General features: G+C 44.6%; 1 protein-coding gene across 3 annotated transcripts in view; it reads right to left on the reverse strand.

The window, feature by feature from the left end:
- LOC116979141 (ephrin-B1-like) overlaps window positions 1-26,055 on the reverse strand; it is a 201,419-nt gene that overhangs the window by 11,582 nt on the left and 163,782 nt on the right. The gene's annotated exons all lie outside the window — the stretch shown is intronic.

Here is a 26,055-nt window from a genome sequence, read left to right on the forward strand (position 1 = left end):
ACTTCAGTTCATCATTTATACGAGGGCCAAGTTAAGGTGTGGGAAAGCTCAAAAGGAAATATATGCTGTTGACAGGTTAGTTTGAATTAAATTGGTTGGTTTCAATTGCAGATGTTAGAAATATGAAAATATTCAGAGAGGCAACATTGTCAGAGAGAAATAGTTCATATTATAGAGCGATGCTCTTCAATCAGAAGCTGAACTATCAGGCGCCATAGAGTTGCTGCCTTACAGCCGCAGAGCCCACCTTACTACAGGTGCTGACTGTACAAGATTTGTACGTTCCCCCTGTGACCGCATGAGTTTTCTCTGGGTGCTCCCGTAACCTCCCGCACTCCAAAGGCATACAGGTTTGTAGGTTAATTGACTTCTACAAATTGTAAATTATCCCTACACGCTAGGGACAATTACGATTTTTTACTGAAGCTAATTAACCTACAAACCTGTACGGCTTTGGAGTTGTAGAGGTCATGGCGGCCACAAAGCCCAAAGTAATATGGATGAAAATGTAGCTGACAGAAACAGCAACAGTCAGGAGTGAATATTGGTCCACACAGCACGATACAAAATGGTGCCGAAGAAATGATTCAAGAATGGTTTGAGGGATGAGAGGTCACAGTTAAAGGGTTAGATCAATGGGGGGTGTCAGAGGTTACGGGGAGAAGGCCTGAGAATGGGTTAGGAGGGAGAGACAGATCAGGATTGAATGGCGGAGTAGACTTGATGGGCCGAATGGCCTCATTCTGCTCCTACCACTTATGATCTTATGAGGTCTTCTCCTAGGAGCTAAGGTGGTTGCGAGGATATTTGATAGAATATTTTTTTTAGATGATCATGTATTTAAATAGAGCACATTGGCAGGTAGCTGATGGAACTGAGACACAGATCTAAAGTGAAGGGCAAATGATGCAGGGAGGGGCATGTCTATACAGTGAGCACAACAATCTGGACATTGGAGGGATGATGGTATGAGTCAATCATTGATGCTATAGGGAACTGGATAGGCACGAGGCATAATAATGTACACGAGTGGTGGCGTGGGGCTAAATAGACAGGGAGCTAACATGGATTCAATGGGTAGAATGCTCTTCTATGCTGCAATAATTCCCTGCTTCAATGTACAACAATGTTAACAAGAGTAGCTAACTGAGCAAGGTATCACCATATATGGAAAAAGGTAGGAAAGAGTGACATCTGGATAATTTCTCAAATAACCTTATTATCTGGAAAGGGAAACCTGTTTGTCGTTCGCAGACTGCCAACGGTGCACTAGGCCTTGGGAGAAATTCTCCAAATTATTAAGACAAACATTCTTATGCACTGGCACGGATAATAGTATTCTGCAGGAAATCCTAGCTGGAAATCAACTGCCCGAGGACTTATTACCCACATTTGTGCGCTTTATGGTAGCACAGTTCAAAAGCTCGTCATCAACCTCTGCTGACATATCAAATCTCAGTCATTCAGCAAAGGTTTACTGTGAATTACCAAATTGCACTGGGATCCGTGGTTTTGACAAGTAGGCCAGAGCTGGGTGTTGCAGATTTGATATGCCTGACATGCAAACGTTCAGTGAAGTGTCAATATCTCCTGCAAGGAGCAGGCAGCTGGAGTGTTTTGGTCGCAGTGTACACAATGTACGACCTATTCCTGCAATGTCACTCCTCAGGAAGGTTTAGTTTAGTTTTAAGATGTAGCACGGAAACAGGACATTCAGCCCACCGATTCCGTGCCGACCAGCGATCCCAGCACAATGACATGCACTAGGGACAATTTACAGTTATACCAAGCCAATGAACCAACAGACCTGCACGGCTTTAGAGTGTGGGAGGAAACCAGAGATCCCGGAGAAAACCCACGCAGGTCACAGGGAGAGCGACAAAGTCCGTAAAGACAGCGCCCGTAGTCAGGATCGAACCCGGGTCTCTGGCGCTGTAAGGCAGAAACTCCATGGCTGCGCCACCGTGCTGCCCGAAGGCGCAGGTGAAACATAGCCAGGGACAGACTGGTGGGCAACCTCGGGAAATTCCCACAGAGAGGATGATTACCAAGCGGAAAAGAGAGCGAAAATATAACAAAATTTGCTGTAGGGATCCTTGAATATGTATGTTAAAATAAATATTTCATAACTCAATATGAAAAATTACTGCATTCTCTCTGATTAAGAGTCATTGGAGACCCATGGACTTCACTGGAGACCTTCAATCAGACTTTACCTTACACTAGACATTATTCCCATTATCATGTATCTGTACACTGTGGATGGTTCAATTGTAATCGTGTATTGTCTTTCCGCTGACTGGTTAGTACGCAATAAAAACTTTTCACTGCACCTTGACAATAAACTAAAGTTAGTGGACTATATTCAAAGTCCAGCCCTTAAAACAAGTACATTCTGCAAAGACAAGGGATGTAGATCAATTGTTATTGTAAAGCTTGATTATCAGTGCATTGAAGGAATGGCCTGCTGGCGTCCATTTTGGGGTTTGGTATTAAACTGATTCCATCATATTTAGTAAAGGGGAATGTAATCTTGAGAAACCTGACAGGAGAAAGATGTGGAGACTGTTCCCTCCACAACTCCCTTGGTAACTCGTCCCTTCCAACCCAAACCACCCCTTCCCCAGGTACTTTCCCCTGGAACCGCAGGAGATACAACACCTGTCCCTATACTTCCCCCCTCGACTCCGTCCAAGGACCCCGATAGTCTTTTCAGGTGAGGCAGAGGTTCAGTTGCACCTCCTCCAAACTCATCTACGGTATCCGCTGTTCCAGGTGTGGACTCCTATTTATCGGCAAGACCAAGCGCAGGCTCGGCGATCGTTTCGCTGAACATTTCCGTTCAGTCCGCCTGAACCTACCTGATTTCCCGGTTGCAAAACACTTTAACTCCCCCGTCCCATTCCCACACTGACCTTCATGTCCTGGACCTCCTCCGTTGTCTGAGTGCGGCCCAGCGCAAATTGGAGGAACAACACCTCACATTTTGCTTGTCCGGCTAACACCCCAGCAGCATGAATATTTACTTCTCTAACTTCAAGTAACCCTTGCCTTCACTCTCTCCATCCTCCCCACCCAGTTCTTCGATAGTCTGACTGCCCTTGTTTACATTTTATCTCTGTATGCATTGTTGTCTTCAATGATCGGATCTACATTTTCCTTGATCTCCATCCCCTTTGTCTCATTTTCACACCTTTCACTTCCTTGTCTCTGCAGCTCCCTCTACTCTGACTCAGTATGAAGAATAATCTCAACCCAAAACGTTACCCATTCCTTCTATCCAGAGATGCTGCCTGCCCCGCTGAGTCACTCCAGCGTTTTGTACCTATTTTTGGAGGAAGATGAAATTGTAGCTCCTTCAATGCGGGAACAAATTATTCGACAAGAGCCTCAAAAATGAGCTCATCAGGAAATTCTCCTTCAATGCTCACATGCATCTTCATAACCTTTATTCAAACTACCAAAGGCAGCAGATCTTAGTGTGGAATTTGGTCTTCAGAAAAATGTAAGCACATTGAATAGTTCTTTCACTGCCTGTGTCCTTAAGTGAAAGGCTCTTTCATATACCATCTGCACCCCAAACCATTAGCTTAATCTCTGAAGCACCTACTTGGCTGAAATATAATCAAATGATTAGACCATTCAGCTCTCAAACTTGAAGCTCCCATTTAGCAAAGGAGATAGACGAGCAAAACTCTGTCTGAATTATCATTCTGTGGTGAATAAAGATCTAAGTGAAATGAAATTGAAATGACAGTGAAACGAAAGCTAATGCTCACAGGCAGCCAAAGCTGAATCTGTTACATTACATGAGTGTGCGGGGATCTCTGGTCAGTGCGGAGCTGGTGGACAGAAGGGCCTGTTTCTGGGCTGTATCTCTAAAAGCGTGGCACGGTGGTGCTGCGGTAGAGTTGCTGCCTTACAGCGCCTGAGACCTGCGTTTGATCCTGACTACGGAAGCTGTCTGTACAGAGTTCGTACGTTCTCACCATAACCTGCGTGGGTTTTCTCCGGGTACTCTGGTTTCCTCCCACACTCCGAAGACATACAGGTTTGGAGGCTAATTGATTTGGTAAAATTGTAAATTTTCCCTCGTGTGTAAGATAGTGTTAGTGTATGGGGATCGTTAGTCAGCATGGACTCGGTGGGCCGAAGGGCCTGTCTCCGTGCTGTATCTCTAAACAAGTAACTCAAAACTGCTACAAAAAGGACCATTTTTTTCTAGTTGCCTTTCCTGGACCAGTTCAATTCAACGCATTAATATCCTTTCTGGAAGAAATCCAAGATGACTGAGTTTATCTATTTGTTCCTTTGCTTTCTGGACTAGATTCAAATTTAATGCTGGTTTGAATTATGGTCCCTTCTGATGTGCCCAGGTCTGATGAAGAAGACATTTAAATTATTTTATATACACTCTTCCAGAACTGTTATTACATCAACAATCAGGCTGGCAAAAGATCACAGATTTTGAAGTTTTCTCATTCATACACAGAAGATCCTAAGATCAGATCACTAACTTTTAGATTTATATATCTGTCAAGACTGATCATTACTATGAAAAACCATTGTAGAATTATCAAGACTCATCATGTCCCGAGCTCAAATGAATTCATATCCATTTAAATTTATATTTTCCAATTAAGTCCATATTTAAAATTCCTCATAATTCTCTTTTGCCGTATTTATTGTAATTTGAAAATCAAAGTGTTTGCTCACTTTGTAGTTGTGCACATGTACAGTATAAAGCAAACTGCATTGACCTCGTAGGTAGACACAAAAAGCTGGAGTAACGCAGCAGGTCAGGCAGCGTCTCTGGAGAGAAGGAACGGGTGACGTTTTGGGTCAAGACCCTTCTTCAGACTCCAGCTTTTTGTGTCTACCTTCGGTTTTAACCAGCATCTGCAGTTCCTTCCTACATGCTTGACCCCAAAGGTGCTTGCATCAATCACCACTATAAACTCTGTTAGCAGTCAGCTCTACGATCAATAATAATGGAGTGAAGTCAGGTAAACTATGGTCCATCTACTCTGCTGGTATATGCCCATTGCATACAGGCCACAATCTCAGTGAGGTATAACGATACCCTACCTCAAACTCAATGTTGTATGATGACACTGTGAGACCACTGACTTTGTGACATTGTGAAACTCAATGTGGTTTGTTGACATTGTGAGACCTAGTGAGACCACACCTGGAGTATTGTGTGCAGTTTTGGTCCCCTAATTTGAGGAAGGACATTCTTGCTATTGAGGGAGTGCAGCGTAGGTTCACCAGGTTAATTCCCGGGATGGCGGGACTGTCATATGCTGAGAGAATGGAGCAGCTGGGCTTGTACACTCTGGAGTTTAGAAGGATGAGAGGGTATCTCATTGAAACATATAAGATTGTTAAAGGTTTGGACACGCTAGAGGCAGGAAACATGTTCCCGATGTTGGGAGAGTCCAGAACCAGGGGCCACAGTTTAAGAATAAGGAGTACGCCATTTAGAACAGAGACAAGGAAACACTTTTTCTCACAGTGAGTGGTGAGTCTGTGGAATTCTCTGCCTCAGAGGGCGGTGGAGGCAGGTTCTCTGGATGCTTTCAAGAGAGAGCTAGATAGGGCTCTTAAAAATAGCGGAGTCAGGGGATATGTGGCGAAGGCAGGAATGGGGTACTGATTGGGGATGATCAGCCATGATCACATTGAATGGCGGTGCTGGCTCGAAGGGCCAAATGGCCTACTCCTGCACCTATTGTCTATTGTCTATTGACATTGCACTCTATTAGTATAATGTAGCAGTAATGCAGAGAAGATTTATAAGGATGTTGCCAGGACTCGAGGGCCTGAGCTACAGGGAGAGGTTGAGCAGGCTTAGGAGCTATTCCTTGGAGCGCAAGAGGATCTGGTGATCTTATAGAGGTGTACAAAATCATGAGAGGAATAGACCAGGAAGTTGCACAGAGTCTCTTGCCCAGAGTAAGGGAATCAAGGGAGTGGTGAAAGATTTAATAGGAACCTGAGGGGTAACTTTTTCACACCAAGGATGGTGGATGTATGGAACAGCTGCCGAAGGAGGTAGTTGAGACAGGAACTATTGCAACATTTAAGAAACGTTTAGGCAGGTACATGGATAGGATCGGTCAGTCAGCATGTATTTATGAAGGGGAAATCATGCTTGACTAATCTTCTGGAATTTATTGAGGATGTAACAAGTACAATGGATAAGGGAGAAGCAGTGGATGTGATGTATCTGGACTTTCAAAAAGCCTTTGACAAGGTCCCAAACACGAGATTAGTGTGCAAAATTAGAGCACATGGTATTGGGGGGTAGGGTATTGACATGGATAGAGAATTGGTTGGCAGATAGGAAGCAAAGAGTTGGAATTAACGGGTCCCTTTCGAATGTCAGGCAGTGACTAGAGGGCTGCCACAAGGCTCGGTGCTGGAACCCCAGTTTTTTACAATATATATTAACAATTTAGACGAGGGAATTAAATGTGACATCTCCAAGTTTGCGGATGACACAAAGCTGGCTGGCACTGTGAGCTGCGATGAGGATGCTATGAGGCTGCAAGTTAATTTGGATAGGTTGGGTGAGTGGGCAAATGCATGACAGATACATTTATATAGTACAATGTGTATAAATGTGAGGTTTTCCACTTTGGTGGTAAGAACAGGATGGCAGATTATTATCTGAATGGTGTCAGATTAAGAAAAGGGGAGGTGCAACGAGACCTGGGTGTGCTTGTACATCAGTCACTGAAAGTAAGCATGCAGGTACAGCAGGCAGTGAAGAAAGCTAATGGCATCTTGGCCTTCATTGCGAGAGGATTTGAGTTTAGGAGCAAGGAGGTCCTACTGCAGTTGTCAGGTCCCTGATGAGACCACACCTGGAGTATTGTGTGCAATTTTGGTCTATTATTTTAAGGGAGGACATTATTACTATTGAGGGAGTGCAGCTTAGGTTCACAAGGTTACTTCCCGGTATGGTAGGACTGACATATGATGAAAGAATGGGTCGACTGGGCAAGTAGTCACTTGAATTTAGAAGGATGAGAGGGAACCTTATAGAAACATATAAAATTCTTAAGGGACTGGACAGGCTAGATGCAGGAAAAAAAATTCCCGATGTTGGGGGAGTCCAGAACCAGGAGGTCACAGTTTAAGAATTAAAGGGTAGGCCATTTAGGACTGAGATGAGGAAAATTGTCTTCACCCAGAGAGTTGTGAATCTGTAGAATTCTCCGCCACAGTAGGCAGTGAAGACTGATTCACTGGATGTTTTCAAGATAGAGTTAGATTCACCTCAGGGGCTAAAGGAATCAAGGGATATGGGGAAAAAGCAGGAATGAGGTACTGATTTTAGATGATCACCCATGGTCCCATTGAATGGTGGTGCTGGCTTAAAGGTCCGAATGGCCTACTCTTGCACCTATTTTTCCATGTTTCTATGATAGGATTGGTTTACAGGGATATGGGCCAAATGTAGGCAGGTGGGACTGGTGTAGATGGGACATATTGGCCGGTGTGGACAAGTTGGGTCGAAGGGCCTGTTTCCACACTGTATGACTATGACCAATCAGGATCCCTTTTCAGCTGAAAACCAGCAAAAACAAATCACTGCTGAATTCTCTCATCTTCACAGTTTATTAACTGTAATGCTGACAGACTTAAAATCAGATCCTGAGTAAAATTAAACTTAACTGATGATTAAAATTTACAGTGCATTATGCTTCAATTCATCCCGGAGTTCTACAATAATTCAACAAAGCAACCAATTGAAATACAAGTCATGTCTGAAAATATTTGAGCTGCATATCTAAACGGCCAGCGACAGAGTGTTTGTGGTGATAAGTGTCACCATGAGTTTCTTGCCCCAGCAAGAGACATCGTCTGAGAAGTGGCAGCAAGTATTTTTTTTAAACGTTATATTGATTGAAGATAGGCACAAAATGCTGGAGTAACTCAGCAGGACATCTCTGGAGAGGCAGGCAGCATCTCTGGAGAGAAAGGATGGGTGACGTTTCGGGTCGAGACCCTTCTTCAGACTCTATTGATTGTTGATCGATCAATCAATAGATTAAATCCTTTGATTGATATTGATTGAAATCTTTCAGAACACACCTCAGGGAAAGGTGCCATCAGATCAAGGTGGCCAACATCTTCATCCCTCGATTATCCCTGCTGGTAATTGCTCACAACTTAATGAAGCAGTTTGTGCTTGCATACACCACTGTTGTACCATGGCTGTAGTCTGATCAGCTACAAGATGCATTCTATGTGCAATCATGGTATGCTATGGTACTATATTTGTCGCATGTACCAAGGTACAGTGAAATTCATTTTTGTATACAAGTTCCACTACACATAAACACTTAGATACATTTTAAATAAGCATCTCAGATACAGTACAAGTGTGCAGCAATAGTACACTGGGAGAGTATACAGAGTCGCCAGTTTGGTGCCACTTTAATTTAGGCTACTTCACCAACACCACACTCCCTACAGAACGTCTGGAAGGATGACAGGGAATCCTTTCCTTCGGGGTCAACTCACAAAATGCAGGAGGAACTCAGCATGGCAGGCAGCATCTGGGAAGGTAATGGCTTGGCGACATTTAAGGTTGGGACACTTCTTCAGGCTGATTAGAGTAAGGGAGAGAAAGCTGGAAAAGAGTGATCAGCAGCGGGACAAAGCCTGGCAAGTGTTAGGTGAATACAGGTGAGGGGACTTCAATTAGCAGATGGGTGAGAGAAAGTGACGATGTCAGATAAGAAGAGGGGGTGAACTGTAAACCCCGAGGGAGGGGTGTGGGTGCAAGGGGACAAAGGAGATGGGATAGAGGGAAGATAAAAAGGGGAACTCGGGGAAGGGAGATGAGAGTACGAAGGAAAGGAGCAGGGTGACTGGGGGGGGGAGATAGTGGGCCAAATGGAAGTGTAATGAGGTGAGGGCAGGAGAAGGAACGTGGGGATGAGAAGTGTTATTATTTGATTTCATTCCATTGGAGTATGAGGTGCCGTATCTCCAGTTTGTGTGTGAACTCCCTCTCGCAATGAAGGAGGCCAAGGACAGAAAGGTTATTACATGAATGAGAAGAGGATTTAAATGGTTAGCAACCGAGAGCTCCCGCCGACTTTGGCAGATAGAGCACAAATGTTTGGCAAAGACGTCACCTAGTCTATGCTTGGTCTCACTGGTATAAAGGAGACCACGTTGGGAGCACCAATGCAGTGGACAAGGTGTGAATTGCATGTGAACCTCTATCTCACTTGGAAGAACTGCTTGGTTCCCTGAATGGAAGGGAGAGAGGAGGTGTAGGGACAAATGTTATATCGACTGCAGTTGTAGGGGAAAATACCTAGGGAGGGAAGGGATGAGAGATCCAAGGAATGGTGGAGAGAGTGGTCTTTACGGAAAGTGGAAAGGGGTGGGGATGGGAAGATGTGACTGGTGGTGGGATCATGTCGAAGGCGGCGGAAATGTTGGAGAACGATGCGTTGGAGGAAAAGACTGGTGGGGTGAAAGGTAAGGACCACGGGAACTCTATCCTTGTTCTGTCTGGCGTAAGGGGATTGAGAGTAAAACGGCAGAACTGTGTAGGAAGGATCTGCAGATGCTGGTTTACACCCAAGACAGACACAAAATGCTGGAGTAACTCAGCGGGACAGGCAGCATCTCTGGTGAGAAGTAGGTGATGTTTCGGGTCGAGACTCTTCTTCAGAGGATTGTGTTGTTGCATAAAAATCCTACCGCCTCCTTCCATATCAAGGGAGCTTTTCACTGGACCGACTGCAGGTGTCTTCACAAGAAGACAATGTCTTGTCACCATCTCAAGTGCAATTATGGATGGGAGTAAATAATGGCCTGGCTGAATAAAGGATAGGTACAAAGAAAATGATCAACCTCATGTATCAATGATTAACAGGGCAGGCAGTACTGTAGAGCTGTGGAGTGTCAGCATGGCTATTACCAGTTAGGCAGCAGACAGGATAAATGGGCATCAATATTTTTGTTTGAAATGGAGAAAAAATTGGATCTAAATGACTATCATTTGGGCAGCAAATAATGTTTTAGACTGCCTGATGACTCTGTAACAGCCATAAAAATGTGTGAATGGATGCAGGACAGCAGAGAGTTGTTGTTTTATGGGGTTGATTTCATGGCTCCAGAGACATTACTCCGAGAGATGTCGCGATTTGGAGTACAGTTTTGTGGGATTTGCAACCACTTGAGTTGTGAACGGGGATTTTGCTGGAAGAAAGACATAGTTTTGTTGGTGCAAAATGGCTGCTCTCCCTGCCTGACATGAATTCATGCGTTTTAAAACAAACTTTTGAGGAAGCTCTGATGAAAAATACTGATTATTGCCATAGAAACCAGGCATGGTTGAGATTCTGAATAAAGTAGCTATTATATCTGAAAGAAAAGGAAATTTGTGGTGTAAACTACCCAAGGAGAGGCAACACATCTCCATCTTATCCATTCCTTAATCAAAATAATTGGCTGATGGCTTAGGGTAAATGTACATTGGCCTGACATCACACAACAAAAGTAATAAGTCTAGACAGTTCCTTCTGCATTTCTTGAGTTAACTCCACTCCGCGCCACATATTGCATTATTCATGTTGCATATTATGAATGGAACGATTTGTGGCAGCTTCATATAAGATGTCGCCACTCATCAGGTCGTCCATAATGACCTAAAGCGACATCACTCATTGTGCTTTCTTCTCAGCTCCTCACAGGGTCATTTATCAACATGACAAGAATTGCCAGAAAGTATAAGCTTCCCGGCTGGAATGAAATGTAGGGGATGATAAAACTGTGGCACAGCAAGCTGTTTCACGACTGCGCTGTTAGATATACTGTTTGAGCAGACTCTTAACTTTTTCCAGTAATTCTTGGTTTTAGGAGAATTTTTACTGTTCCCTTTACGGCCTTTGTTTTCTTTTGCTGCTTCTGGAACTCCAGTCAATAAGAACAGTTTGTTCAGCAGGAGACAGGCTTGGTAGATCAGATTAACGACTTCAGAGTTATAGAACTGCACTGAAACGAGCCCTTTAGCACAGCTCATCCACGCCGACCAACGAGTCTACCTGAGTTAGTCCCATTTGACAGTTTTTGACCCATTCCCACCACCGTGTGTAAAAGTTGAGCCTCATGCCCTCTTTAAATCTTTCCCCTCACATCTTAAACTAACTTTAAACTCCCCTACCTTGCAACCGTTCATCTTATATATGACCCATATGAATTTACAAATCTCTAACAAGGTCACTCCTCAGCTTCCTGCATAGTTTTTATGTAGAATTGTTTGAACAATTTTTCATCGCACCGGTCTCCTATCTTATCCCTTCAAAAGTGTTCCGACCTTTGAATTTAAAGTCTCATCCGGGTTTTCAGTTGCCTCCTTGGCCACACATTTCCGCATCTCTGTAACTTTCTCCATCCCTACAATCCTTAGACTTCTGCACCCATTCAAACTTGATCTCTTGCACATCTTCTATTATAATTGCACCATCCTTGAGAACCATGTGTTCAGTTCCCAAGGCCTTAAAATATCAAAAATTCCTGAGTTCTCCATGTTTTCACCTTCCCTCCCCTTTCTCTCGTTTTGTTCCTTGTCATGTTTTAGTTAATTTTGTTTTATTAAGTTGTGTATGTGTGTGGGTGGGGTGGGAGAAACATGCTTTGGCCTCTTCCTTCGGGGGGATGCGACTTTTTCTTCGGTCGTATTCCCCGTCCCCGTCTCCGTCTGCGCTGAGGCCTAATGGCGGAGCTGGCGGCATCGGAGCTGTAGCAGCGGCAGCAGCAGCAGAGACTCCACTCGGCCCTGGAGCTGTGGCGGCGGCAGCGGAAGCGGCAGCAGCAGCGGTAGCGGAGACCCGACTCGGCCTCGGAGCTGTGGCGGAGGCAGCGGCTGCAGCAGCGGCAGCAGCGGTAGCGGAGACCCGACTCGGCCCCGAAGCTGTGACAGAGGTAGCGGCAGCAGAGGCCTGACTCGGCCTCGGAGCTGTGGCGGAGGCAGCGGCTGCAGCAGCGGTAGCGGAGACCCGACTCGGCCCCGAAGCTGTGGCGGAGGCGGCGGAGACCCGACTCGGCCCCGAAGCTGTGGCGGAGGTAGCGGCAGCGGAGACCCGACTCGGCCCCGAAGCTGTGGCGGAGGTAGCGGCAGCGGAGACCCGACTCAGCCTCGGAGCTGTGGCGGCGGCTGCAGCAGCGGCAGCGGAGACCCGACTCGGCCCCGAAGCTGTGGCGGAGGCAGCGGTAGCGGAGACCCGACTCGGCCCCGAAGCTGTGGCGGCGGCTGCAGCAGCGGCAACGGAGACCCGACTCAGCCTCGGAGCTGTGGCGGAGGCAGCGACCACCCGCGGAGTTTGAACCGTCGCCTCGGCGCAGAGGGAGAACAAAGAGGGAAGAGACAGAGACTTTAAGATTTTGCCTTCCACCACAGTGAGGAGGTGTTTGGTGAACTCACTGTGGTGGACGTTAAATTTGTGTTGATTGTGTGTTTTTGTCATTTTTGAAATTATATGTATGACTGCAGGGAAACGAAATTTCGTTCAGACCGAAAGGTCTGAATGACAATAAACGAATCTAATCTAATCTAATTCATTCAGTGGAGTTAACTATTTCCACCAACCTTCGGTGGCTTTGGTTGAAGTGATGTTCAACAATGCTCCTTTGGACTTATTTTATGATGTGCATTATAAACACAAGTTGGAGCTGTGTGATGAGAGAATAACCTGCTATAGTTCCTTCATCCAGCAGTCAACCAGCCCAGATTCAGTCATATGGAAAGGCCACTTACTTCACTGCTATCTTAATCCTGACTGAAGTAAATATCACTAGCTTCACAAGGGGCGGCAGAATGTGTTGAGTTGCAGACTGAATAAATGATTAACATGACAACATAAAAATTGATCCATAATGCTAGAGTAACTCAGAGGTAGCATCTCTGAAGAACATGGATGGGTGACATTTTGGGTCTGGACCCTTCTTCAGATTGATCACCTTTCCATGTTCTCCAGAGATGCAGCCTGACCCACTGAGTTACTCCAGCACTTTGTGTCTTTTTCCCAAAGTTGGTCGTAGCTAGTTGGAGCTAGTTGAAGCTGGTCTTCAACATAGTCGAAGGAGGTCGAATGAGGTCTTCAACATGTCATTTTTTCAAACTCTTCTAAACTCGACAATTAGGTCACCCAAGTGGGACATCCCCTTTTGAAAAAAATGTAATGTAGAAGACCTCCTTCGTCCTCCTTCGACTATGTTGAAGACTAGCCACGACTAGCTACGACTAACTTCGGGAAAATTGGACACCGAATAGTGGAAAGTGAAGACAACCTCCTTCGACCTCCCTTCGACTATGATGAAGACTATCTACGACTACCTTCGACTACCCTCGATTACCTACGACTGACATGCTGACCTACTACGACTAAACATACGAGTAAAAAAGTATCGATTTTTTCCATGACGACCTTTTTTCACGATCCTGCAATATCTACTATTCCCTCAAAATTAAAATGTTTTAAAGATCTTTCTTGAAGACACTCAATGACTAAACCATCACAGCACAGGGTGGAGAATTCCAAGGATTCACTTCCCTCTGGGTGAAGGGGCTTTTTCTCATCTCAATCCTGATTGACCAATCCTTTATGTTGAGACTGTGGCAGTCAGTAGAGTTATAGTCATAGAGTCATGCAGTGTGGAAACAGGCCCTTCATCTCAACTTTCCCACACCGACCAACATGTCCCATTTACACTAGTCCCACCTTTTGGCGTTTGGCCCATATCCCTCTAAACCTGTCCTATCCATGTGCCTGTCTGAATGTTTATTAAACTTTGCGATATTACCTGCCTCAACTACCTCCTCCGGCAACCTGTTCCTTTGTGTGAAAATGTTACCCCGCAGCTTCCTTTTAAATCTTTTCCCCCTCACCTTAAACCTATGTCCTCTGGTCCTCGACTTAAACCTATGTCCTCTGGTCCTCGACTTAAACCTATGTCCTCTGGTCCTCGACTTAAACCTATGTCCTCTGGTCCTCGACTTAAACCTATGTCCTCTGGTCCTCGACTTAAACCTATGTCCTCTGGTTCTCGAGTACATACGTGGAATCTCATGTCGGTTAAATTAAATTATAAATTACCAGAAATGAATTGTGCTTAATAGGAAGTTTGAGATCCTAATATTTTAAACGAGGTAACTTCATTTTCTATTAATCACAGAAATGAATTGACAGAGAATATAATCCACAAAGGTACTGGCAAAAATATCAGAACATAATGCAATTTTAATGCAATAGTTCGGATTTAGATGATGACCCATCTGATTTTAGAGGCAACAATTTCTGTTCAAACAGAATGATTTCAGATTTTTAGTCCCTTGTTGGCATTTTATTACAGTGGCTTGCACTCAGCATTGTTGAGCTACTAAACAAATTAGTTTAACATTCCAGCTTGCCGAGTGTAGACAGCAGTGTGCCTAATTTATCAGCTGCGAGCCTGTTGATACTTGTGCTATAAGGGCTCCTTTGTGTTTCTTTCTTACTCCCCTCTCTTTCAGCAGTCGCTGGAGCAGCTTCGGCAGCCTCCCGAGTGTTTACTGAGCATGTGCCAAGTAATATACAATGCAAATTGTTGACTGAAAAGGGTTAATAAGGCGGGGGGAATAATAGTCAGCAAAGCCGCCACCTAACCTAACACATTAGGTGCAGCGTTGCTGTGCAGGTAGTGAGGCCTCTCATGCCGCATTCACATTCACATCTAGAAACAAATCCAAGGTGCAAGGTGTTCAGCAGTGAGGCTTTCCTGAGGTGTCAACTCACACTGGTATCATCACAAGGGAGAAAAGCTGCATCTGTCACATTGGCCGCAGGGGATTACCAGGAGCGTTACCTCGTTTTCATTCTGCTGTGATTCTGTGTTTTACCATCTCTCTGTCTCTCACTCTCTCTCACACACACGCACCCGAGCTACATGTTTCCTCCCACATTTTATTGCTGAAGAGCAAGGCTTTTTTATCCCCCTTCACCTCGGCGAGTTCAATCACAGACGTGAAAACACAAAGTGCTGGAGTAACTCAATGAGTCGGGAAGAATCTCTGGAGAAAAGGAATATGTGATGTTTCGGGTCGATTCTAAAGTCTGAAGGAGGGTCTTGACCCAAAACGTCCCATTCTTTTTCTCCAGAGATGCTGCCTGGCCCGCTGAGTTACTCCAGCATTTTGTGTCCATCTTCAGTGTAAACCAGCATCTGCAGTTCCTTCCAACACGTTCAACCTCTGATATGCAGCATTAACTTTGCCTTTTGCTCTGGTGAGGGAGAGGAGGGGGGATCATGGCTTCAGCACACAAGAACATGATCTATTGCAAGGAAGCAGATCAAACCTCAGGTCATGCGATGGGAGATTCCAGACCACCGATAATCTTTGCGCTTTGGTGCCTCCAAGGTACATTGCAAGCCCTTACACAGGAACAGGCAAGCAAGAAACATCCAATATTGTTTCTGTTTGCTAGGTTATACCCAAAGTTAGATGGACACTAGTTAGTAGGAGCTAGTTAGTAGGAGGCATGCTAGAGCCCAGTGTGAAGCATTGAGGACCAATACAATAAAGGAGACCAGAACTATAGGCAACGACACATGTCTCATCAATTCATTTCTGAATCTTGAACATTTATGCACAGCCATCCCAAATGTGTTCTTTCAGTTACCAAAGACCCCAAACGCCCCCAAACACCAAGAGAATAAGCAAGAGAACAGTCAGTTCTGAAGTCTCAGCTCAAAGCCAAACCTATTCTTCCATATCTCCAGCAACCTCACCTCATTCCTTCACAACGATACGGTGATCATGAAACATCACCAGCATTTTTACGGTCTTTGGCGTCCGAGAAGATTGGACACGTCCAGGAGGGTTCTCTCCGTCATCTACAGATGCACTATATAGAAAATAATCTGTCGCCATGCATCTCACCGTAACATGGTAATGGCTCTTCTCTTCGTTAGCTGAACCTGCAGAGTGGTGAACACAGCCCAGTCCATCACACCTACCCATCTTACATCAGGATGGTCAGTAGTATGGTCTCGTGTGCCTGCCATCCTGGCCATTCCCTTTTTTCTCTTCAACCTTCTTTGAGAATATAGAGGTGCAGGCAACTCGCATTTTACATGTGTCTGAGTGTGCGCTTCTGAAATAACGCACTTGTTCCTTTTTGAATGAATACTTTATTGTCACATGACAAGTCACAGTGAAATGTATTTGCTTGAATACCCAAGGTGTGCAAGCAGTCGCCCATAAAGGGTGCTTTACAACCAAAGCTCGTTTCCCGCACTGGTATTTTTGGAGTTTACTGTTGACCTCTGAAGAAGGGCTTCAACCCGTAATGTCACCTATTCCTTTTCTCCAGAGATGCTGCCTGACCCGCTGAGTTACTCCAACTTTTTTACTCTGTCTTTGGTTTAACCAGCATCTACAGTTCCTCCTCACCCATTTATTGTCCATCCCTAATTACCCTTGAACTGGCGAGATGCTTGACAGTCAACCACACAGGTTGGTCTGCAGTCACACCTAGAGCATACTTTAAAACTTTAGAGATACAACTCGGAAACAGCTCTTCGCCCCACTGAGTCTGCGCCAACCAGTGATCACCGCTATCCTACACTCTAGGGACAATTTACAATATTACCGAAGGCAATCAATCTACAAAGCTGTACGTCTTTGGAGTGTGGGAGGAAACGGGAGCAATCCCACGTGGTCAGGGAGAAGCTACAAATTCCCTACAGACAGCAGCCATAGTCAGGATTGAACCGGGGTCTCTGGCGCTGTGAGGCAGCAACTCTCCCGCAGCGCCACCGTGCCGCACAGACTTGGGGAAGGACTTCAGGTTTTGTTCCGTGAAGAATATTAGTGAACCAGATTGATTTTTAAACCACAAAGATTCAGATTCAGATTCAGATTCAGATTCAAACTTTATTGTCATTGTGCAGTGTACAGTACAGAGACAACGAAATGCAGTTAGCATCTCACCCAGAAGAGCGAACATAGAATAATGAGCAATAAATATATATACGTAAGCAATAAATATATATACGTTTAAAATAACTAATTACTGTTACCAAGATAACCTTTTAAAATCTTCCAAAAATGTAAATCCCCCAGCCGTCATGCTGGGATTGAAATGCTTGGCTCAGAATCCATGGTTTAGAAACCTGGTCTCTAGTCTAGTTCTAGTAATTCTAGTCCAGCAATTCTAACACTGCATTGTCCCACCCCAAAGTGAATTGGTGAGTTGGTGCTGTTTATGACAAGCCTAATAGCAGAGGATGGCTACACACAAAAGAGACTAAAGATAATACTTTTGGCAAGTATCTGCTGTAGACATCTGACCGATGATGACTGCATTAATCACATTGGACAACAAAAGCCAGGAAACGCAAGCAAGCTATTTATTGGGGATGTCATAACTGCCACAAGCTGATCTTGTCTTCATCCAACACATGCACATTCCAGCAGGGATTGCAGCCTTGCATAGGTGCAGCCAACGTAGGCATTCCTAGCCCAGTGTACTGAAGCTAATTGTCACCTTGTCCTTTAGCTGCTCCATTCACAGGGCCTGGGATGAAATTGAAATCACTGCTGTTCAGTGTGGTTCAGTTGTACACAGTGAGGTGCAGTTCATTTCTTCAACTACAATTTAATCAATAAAGACCAGTGAAGCAGCAATAGTGAAACCTCTTGCCCTGGTCATCTAGAGTCTGTGAAGCACAGGAAACAGGCCTTTCAACCCATGACGATGCAGTGGCACGGTGGCGCAGCGGTAGAGTTGCTGCCTTACCGTGCTAAAGACCTGAGTTCAATCCTGACTACGGGTGCTGTCTGTACGGAGTTTGTACGTTCTCCCCATGACCAGGTTGGTTTTCTCCGGGTGCTCCGGCTTCCTCCCACACTCCAAAGACGTAAAGGTTTGTAGGTTAATTGGCTTCGGTAAGAATTGTAAATGGTCCCCAGCATGTGGGATGGTGCTCGTGTATGGAGATCGCTGGTCGGCACGGACTCGGTGGGCCAAAAGGCCTGTTTCTGCACTGTATCTCTAAACTTAAAAACTAAACTAATCTGTGCCGAACTTCAAAAAGGAGTGGATAAGGAAAAAGGACAGAAAAGATAAGTATGCCATGATGTATTTGTTGATATCCCTCAATTGATTCATACTAAAGAAAAGAAAATATATTCTATTTATGCAGCTCATTCACTTGGACAATTCATAGATTTTCTGGCAAGGTAAGGCAAGTGTCTGAAGAAGGGTTTCGGCCCGAAACGTCACCTATTTCCTTCGTTCCATAGATGCTGCTGCACCCGCTGAGTTTCTCCAGCATTTTTGTGTACCTTCGATTTTCCAGCATCTGCAGTTCCTTCTTGAACACAAGTACATAAAGACAACCAGTTTGTGTAGGAAGGAGTTCAAAAGGGAACTGCAGATGCTGGATATCGAAGGTACACAAAATTGCTGGGGGAACTCAGCGGGTGCAGCAGCATCTATGGAGCGAAGGAAATAGGCGACGTTTCGGGCCGAAACCCTTCTTCAGACCCCTGTGTAGGAAGGATGCTGGTTTCAACCGACGATAGACACAAAAAGCTGGAGTAATTCAGCGGGACAAGCAGCATCTCTGGCGAGAAGGAATTGGTGACGTTTCGGGTCGAGACCCCTTCTTCATACAGGTTCGGAGAATCAGTTAAGCTTAAGTTTGAAAATTTGCTGTTACTCAATCTGCATTTGCACATAATTTAATCAGACACTTCAAAGTTTAACTTCCTGGAGTGATGTTAGTGTTTTTAAAGTGTTTGCTGATTGTATCAAATGAGCCCACAGATCCATAATATCCACCCTGACTACACAAGTGCAATGCACATCAGGCCCATGATCAGTCCAATTTTTGATGGAAGTTCAAACCATGAAATTATTCACTTTTTTCCCCCCCATTTGAACATAGAAACTGATCACTTAAACTGAGCCTTTTCTATGGATGTATATTAATTGGTAATTAACTCACTTCCAGATTCAAAGCGTCTGTACAAATGCTTCCTGGCATTAACTAATCACCAATTAACATATGCTTTCTCCTTCATTACTGCCGAAGAACACACACAGACTTTTCAAACCTTCAGGGCTTTTTATAGGTCAGACAAAATCAGCATGACTTCCAATCTGCCCTTTAAGAGTCTATTTGATCTCATAAGCCAGAGACGAGGAGAAAATCTGACAGTGCTCTTGCTGCTCTGCCCATTGGATTTCTTGTGCCCCTGCAGAGCATTAAGGTCATCAAGGTACTGGTGTTAAACAAGGTTATTTGAGGGCTAGTTTGAAGAAGTGAATGCATAATTTCCCCCAAAATGCTCCCCACTTCCCTTGAAGACGTCAGTGACAATCATTATCAGTCTTATCACCTTCTCCAACCACAGGGTTCAGTGTTGGGGCCACTCCTGGTCATTATCTACCTCTTGGCAACATTTTTCAGCACCATTGTTATGATGATGATACACAGCTTTGTGTGTCCACCACGCCCACTTCTACTGCCCCCACCAGTACTCTCACTGCCTGTCTCCATGACATACAGATATGGATGACAAACAACTACTTAAAGCTCAACAGTAGTAAAACTGAGCTATCCTCATTGGCTCCAAATCTACACTCTCAAAAACCAATATCTGTTCATTCCCCATTGCTGAAGCCATCATACCAGTCTCCACGCAGGTTAAGAGCCTTGGTGTTATCTTGGACAGTTACCCTTTCTTTCTCCAGTCATATAAACAATGTCTCCTGGATTGCCTTTGTCCATCGACGAAACATCTCCAGACTACGCCCTGCTTTAACACAACACTCCACGGAAGTTCTAGTCAATGCTTTGGTCACATCACGCATTGACTACTGCAATGCCATCCTGGCAGGCATCCCCAACAAACTTATTCATCGACTTCAACTCATCCAGAACTCTGCAGCACGGATTACCACACGCTCAAAGTCCACTGATTATGTCACACCCCTGCTGATTCAATTACACTGGCTCCCTGTGTCACAAAGGATTAACTTTAAAATTGTATTATTAACATTTAAAGCGCTTCATAACCTTTCCCCAGTTTATCTCACAGACCTCCTTCAGACTTACACCCCCTCCCGCTCCCTGCAGCCTTCATCAGCAGGTCTAGTGGCACTACCACCCATCAACCTCAGCACAATGGGTGCCAGGGCCTTCTCCCACACTGCACCTAAACTTTGGAATTCACTGCCCCCTCACATCCCCATACTGGACTCCATGACAGAATTCAAAGCTGCTCTTAAAACCCATCTTTTTAAACTAGCTTACTCATTGTAACTGCAACAACTGCATCTTATTTTATATCAATCTTAACTCGCTGTGCTATGCTTTGTTGCTTTTTGTATGTTTTATTGTTGATTTTTTAATTACTGGTGCTTTGTTGCTTATTGTATGTTTATTACTGATATTATGTGATATAAGGTGACCTTGAGTGTCTTGAAAGGCACCATTAAATAAAATGTATTATTATTATTATTATTATTATTATTATATCATGAATGGCACAATAATAATAATAATAATGGATGGGATTTATATAACGCCTTTCTAATACTCAAGGCGCTTTACATCGCATTATTCATTCACTCCTCAGTCACACTCGGTGGTGGTAAGCTACATCTGTAGCCACAGCTGCCCTGGGGCAGACTGACGGAAGCGTGGCTGCCAATCTGCGCCTACGGCCCCTCCGACCACCACCAATCACTCACACACATTCACACACAGGCAAAGGTGGGTGAAGTGTCTTGCCCAAGGACACAACGACAGTATGCACTCCAAGCGGGATTCGAACTGGCTACCTTCCGGTCGCCAGCCGAACACTTAGCCCATTGTGCCATCTGTCGTCCCAATAGTGATGGCATTTCATAAAAATGGCCACCATTCAATGTCCATAGGGTGCCTGTCCTGATTTTCAATCAGGGATCAGAATAAATGGCAATAATTCTTCAGGTGCACAGTAGAGAGCATACTGACTGGTTGCATCGTGGCCTTGTTTGGCAACTTGAACGTCCAGGAGTGGAAAAGACTGCAAACAGTTGTGATCACTGCCCGGTCCATCACCGGCTCCGACCACCCCACCATCGAAGGGATCTATCGCAGTCGCTGCCTCAAAAAGGCAGCCAACATCATCAAAGACCCACACCATCCTGGCCACACACTCATTTCACCATTGCCATCGGGAAGAAGGTACAGGAGCCTGAAAACTGTAATGTCCAGGTTCAGGAACAGCTTCTTCCCTACAGTCATCAGGCTATTAAACACAACAACACATATGATCGGAACTACGAAAGACTATTATTATTATTATTGCACTAAATCTGTTTATTTATTGAGTATGTGAATACACACACTGAACTTTTTTTCTCCCGTTATGTACTATGTTTACATATTCTGTTGTGCTGCAGCAAGCAAGAATTTCATTGTCCTATCTGGGACATATGACAATAAAACAAGCTTAATTCTGACAATGCTGTCTAAGCGTGCAAACATTATATACAGAAAGAAGTGCCCAACATTATTATTAGGAGCCTGATGTGATTCTAGTAGTTAGAGCTTACTCAAGTCAAGAGTGTTTTATTATCATATGTCCCAGGCAGAACAATGACATTTTCACTTGCAGCAGCACAACAGAATATGTAAACATGAGACAAACCCAATGACTCCAAGTGTTTGTACACCAGATCTTATTTGGAGGCTGGAGTGTTTAATAGCCTGATGGCTGCAGGGAACAAGCAGTTCCTGAACCTGGACGTTACAGTTTTCAGGCTCCTATATCTTCTTCCCAATCCATTGGAATGGAAAATTGGCTGCCCAAAGAGACTTTGCCAAAACGTCGATAGCCAGGAACAGGGAGGTCCCCATTCATTTGCCAATACATTGAGGGCTCAACACCCAGTTGCTTCATTGGACTTGTTAACGCTCCTATGAACCTGATTAACAAGCTGTCGACAAATGTTCACCATCTACAGCTCTCCAAAATTGTTCCAATAAAATGTAGCCATGAATGTGGTCCATGCCTCTAATGGACTATATTAGCCAACAGGCGGTGTTGGACCTTCCATGTTGCCAACAAGACAAATTAACCTCATTAACTACTAATCTGAGAGCCAAGAGATAGACAAAGCAAAACACAGAAAACCTAAAGTGACAAATATATTTTAGACGCACAGCATGGAAACAGATTCTTCGGCCCACCGAGTCCACGTTGACCAACGATCACCCCATACATTAACACACTAGGGACAATTTACAATAGTTTTTTACCAAAGTCAATCAACCTACAAACCTGTCTGTCTTTGGAGTGTGGGAGGAAACCGGAGCACCTGGGAAAAAAACAGGAAATGGTCACAGGGAAAACGTACACACTCAGCACAGACAGCAGCCGTAGTCAGGATCGAACTGGCGCTGTAAGGCAGCAACTCTACTGCAGCGCCACTGTGCTGCCCTCTGCACCACTGTGCTGCCTTCAGATGATGCATCGTGTGTACCTCCTAAGATCTCCATTATCACACAAGACAGTCCTCAGTCAATTCAATCCAATCCATGTGGTATCAATGAAAGGTTGAAAGCATTGGATATGGCCCCGGCTATAGGGGCAGACAACATCCCAGCTGAGCTACCGAAGATCTATGCAGATCTAAACTACCTTTTCATACCACTAGTTTCCCTCTCCCCTAACTCTCAGGCTGAAGAAGTGTCTTCATAAATTTGTGTCTATGATGGTTCCAGTATAGTTCCAACAGCAATGTGGAGAGTTGCCCAAGCACATTCTGTTCACAAAAACAGGACATGCAATCCAGCCGATAACTGCTCAAATAGTCGACTTTTAATCATCAGCAAATTGGTGGAAGCCATTGCCAGCCAGCAGTGCCATAAAAGTGATTTATTCACCAATAACCGACTCAGTGAAACTTAGTATGCTTTCATCAGACCAACTTGGTTCCAAGTCCCACCACAGCCAAAGTCCAATTATGAATTTGAGGTGAGGGGTGAATGACTGCCCTTAACATTAAGGCAGCATTTGACTAAGCACAGCATCAATGGCTCCTGGGTAAAACTCAACCCAATGATATCACAAGAAAATACATTGCAATAGTTGGAGACATATCTCGCATAAATCAAGCTGGCTGTGTTTCCAGCACAAATCCTTCACTGTAAGGAGTTTCACAGGCCAGTATCCTCAGCCTCAGCTGCCTCATCAATAACCTTCCTTCCGTCATAAGGTCAGAAGTGATAGTGCATGAATAATCGTACAGTATATAATTTAATTCACAACTCCTCAGCAAATCTCAATTTCTGTACAAATAACACTTGGGCAACATCCGAGGCAATGAGTTAATGTGGTGAGTAACCATCTCTCATAGGTGACGGTCTAACCGCATAATCTTCATATTCGGTGGGCTGAAGGGCCTGTTTCCACGCTGTATCTCTAAACTAAACTCACATGAAGTCGGACTATTTGAGTAAATTATGCCAGATCCAAGAGAAGTAATATTTCAAGGAATGAATAGGAAAAGGTATCATTTATACCGATTCACCCAATCTATTTTCTGATATCATTAGTCCCACCTTGGCAGATTGTATCTGTCACATTATTCAGCAATGTATTCAACAGTGAAACATCCAGTCCGTATCAGAGGAAGAACAACATGCAAAAATCTTAATTGCTTGCCCAAGCAAATCCTTTCAGTCTTTTATCCTCCACAGCACAAGCTGTTGTTGAATATCTTTAGCAGTTGCAAACTAGAGAGAGAGCCTCTAAGTAGACACTTCGCAGAGAGACAAAAAATTAACCTGGGCTCTGATTTCTTATCGATGCAACAGGAAGAATCCGATGAAGGTTGTGAAACCCAATTGGATTGATAAACGGATTCCCTCCCAGGGTTTCAGATATCATTTGTTTTTTTGGATGTCAATGCCAAGGCTTCATTTTCTGAAAATAAAACATGATCAGATCGACCTCTGCAAGCGCACCTTGAACCCAGCTTTTCTCAGATTGTCTTCAACCTGTCCGATCCCTATTCCTCGGTGTTTAGTAGAGGTTACTTAAATGCACAGCAAACATAGGCAGCTCCTGATCCCCGGTACATTCATATTAAGCAGGGAGTCTCAATATCCCCCATCGCATCAAAGGGCTGAAAGCATATCATATGGATACATGGATATGAGGGCACCATTTCATCAAAGTGTCAATGCCTGGAAGGTAATAAAGAAAGGGCTTGACGTTTAAATGAAAATATTCATTTTGCTTCAATTCCCAGTGCTGCATCTAATTCAACCTACAGTGGCCACCTGTCTCACCTCTATTCACCTATTGCTTGTGTAGAAAGGAACTGCATCTGCTAGTTTGTACTGAAGATAGACACAAAATGCTGGAGTAATTCAGCGGGACAGGCAGCATCTCTGGAGAAAAAGAATGGGTGACGTTTCGGGTCGGAACCATTCTTCAGACTATTACTATTCACCTATTACTCCCCTGGCTTTGTCTCACCCCACCTCTCTTCCAGCCTGCTCCCCCATACTGCAATCAGTCTGAAGAAAGGTCCCAAACCGAACCATCGCCTATCCATGCTCTCCAGAGAAGCTGCCTGATCAACTGAGCTATCCCAGCACTCTGTGTCCATGTTGCCTCACCCGCCGAGTTACTCCAGCACTTTGTGTCCTTTTTTGTAAACCAGCATCTGCTGTTTACTTGCGTGGATCTCTTCTGATAGCTCGGCTCATTAATCTGCTAAACATTTGAGTTGTAGAAACTAGAGAGGGCCTATGCCTCAGTCCTCATTCCATGCAATTTAGTGGAGTATCAATAAGTGAAGCTTGTGTCTACAATAATCCCAATCGCACATTTTATTAAATAAAAGTAAAACTAAGAAGTATTTAAACTGTTGAACTAATGACACAGCTGCACGCGTACAAGGGGCTTGGGCACACAAGAGGTTTTGTTTAGTTCTGGTGACCATGGCCAATTAAACACATTAAGAATTGTCTGCAGTCTTAGAACCACGAATCAGCAATTATTTTGCTCGCATTTATTGTAAGTGGGGGTTTGGGGGGAGTGGGGGTTTGGGGGGGAGTGGGGGTTTTGGGGGGGAGTGGGGGTTTTGGGGGGGAGTGGGGGTTTTGGGGGGGAGTGGGGGTTTGGGGGGGGGGGTTGGGGGGGGGGGTTGGACAGGGGGACGGTGAACATTATCATTTATTAGAAACAAGGCCTTTCCTGACCCACTTGCCTAAACAGAAAGAACATAATGAACTCACTACAAAGGAAGCGATGTAAAATCCGCTCACTGTTAAGCGGTGTGGAAACTGAGTGCTGACAGATGCTTGCAATGTGTCTCAAATATCGTTCAGAATTAAAAATATGTAACATATGCAGTTTAATATAATAGACAAATGCAGCTGTGCCAGGTTCAGAGCCAAAGACCATTTGCTCGAAATGAGTAACTTGGTGAAGTGGGTGCAGAGGGACCATGTAACATGATCCCAGATAATGAATGGGAACCCTGGAGTCCATCCCAAAAATTTCAAAGAAAAGATAACAAGTAAAAGGAGTGGGGCTTGTGAGTTGCCGTGCAGTTGGAGTTTAGCGGGTGGGAGGGCAGGGGATGGTGTGAGAGGCCTTCACCCTCCTGCTGGAATTCCACTCTGAAGAAGGGTCTCGACCCGAAACCTCACCCATTCTTTCTCTGCAGAAATGCTGCCTGTCCCGCTGAGTGACTCCAGCTTCTTGTGTCTATCTTCGGTTTAAACCAGCATCTGCAATTCCTTCTTACACAAAATGACAGGGGAGTTCTGAGGATGTCACCACAGCTCACATATTCCATAATCAATGGGGTATCATTTTATTGCCACAACCACAGCTACCGACCGATCTGCTGCAAAGTACTGAAGGGGCTGTCCCACTATACGAGTTTACCCAAGAGCTCTCCCGAGTTTAAAAAAAATCAAACTCGTTGTAAGTACGTAGAATGTACGTAGCGGGTACGT

The sequence above is a fragment of the Amblyraja radiata genome, chromosome 12 (genome assembly GCF_010909765.2).
Source record: "Amblyraja radiata isolate CabotCenter1 chromosome 12, sAmbRad1.1.pri, whole genome shotgun sequence".
NCBI classification, from domain to species: Eukaryota; Metazoa; Chordata; class Chondrichthyes; order Rajiformes; family Rajidae; genus Amblyraja; species Amblyraja radiata.